The sequence below is a fragment of the Bombus vancouverensis genome, chromosome 18 (assembly GCF_051014615.1).
Source record: "Bombus vancouverensis nearcticus chromosome 18, iyBomVanc1_principal, whole genome shotgun sequence".
In the NCBI taxonomy this organism is placed as follows: Eukaryota; Metazoa; Arthropoda; class Insecta; order Hymenoptera; family Apidae; genus Bombus; species Bombus vancouverensis.
Genome location: NC_134928.1, coordinates 1,358,101 through 1,358,978, shown reverse-complemented (window position 1 = coordinate 1,358,978; position 878 = coordinate 1,358,101). Strand labels below are relative to the sequence as shown.

The 878-nt window shown below is 40.9% G+C and overlaps 1 non-coding gene across 1 annotated transcript; it reads left to right on the top strand.

Moving 5' to 3' along the window:
* The first annotated feature begins 511 nt into the window (after positions 1-511).
* LOC117160435 (U6atac minor spliceosomal RNA) lies at positions 512-616 on the top strand. The gene has a single exon (XR_004464781.1). It is a non-coding gene; the product is annotated as a U6atac minor spliceosomal RNA (small nuclear RNA).
* The last annotated feature ends 262 nt before the right edge of the window (positions 617-878 follow it).

The window sequence follows — 878 nt, the reverse complement described above, 5'->3', positions numbered from 1 at the left end:
ACCTTTACTCCTTGTATCTTGAGAGGGCTATGAAAAATGTACATCTCCTTCAAGAGACCAATTAGAATACTTCCTATGATATACAATGCCACATTAAGAATCAAATACTTTCCAATCACCTAGAAGCTCGGCGGGACAGCCAGCGACGCTCGTTAAGGCCCAGAACTGAAGACGACGCGTGGTGAGTTCGAATCCTCGGCATATAATGGAGGCGCAGGAATAGCACAGGATGAGAAAGTTTCTTTTAAAAGAAACATACTACAGGCAAGCGGCCAGCCCCGCCCTTGCATGTGGCGTGGATGGATGTACTTTCTGGGAGTACATGGTTAAACGTGCTTGGTGACAAGCACACAGGGGCCCGACAATCAACTCACCACAACAACTACCATCGTGTCCCGCCCGTGGAGGTTTTAGCCGGTAAGAATCCGGCACTACCTTCTGCCCACCTACATACACTTAGGGTAGTAAGATGTCTATGAAGATTTCCTCCACGTAAAAAAAAAAAATTTTTTTGTAGTATGAAAGGAGAGACGTTTAACACTCCCGTATACAAGGGTGGAACACACATAAATGGTAAGGCACTGTCGCCTTTCGACAACACTTACCAGATCTTTTTGGAAGGATCGCGGAGGGATTCCGCTATGCTAATAATTTTATGCTAAAAATAATTATTGGCATATAATAATTTTTGGTGCTAATAATTTTTCCTTTTGAGCATTGGATTTCGAACAATATATTAGACGCGAATCTAGATGTTTGATCCATTAACATCATGTAATCAAAAACGAAATAGATAACAAAATTTGAAATACAACACAGTATTACTGAGTAAATTGACACTATCAATTACCAAGTTCCAGACTTGAACAATATAATCA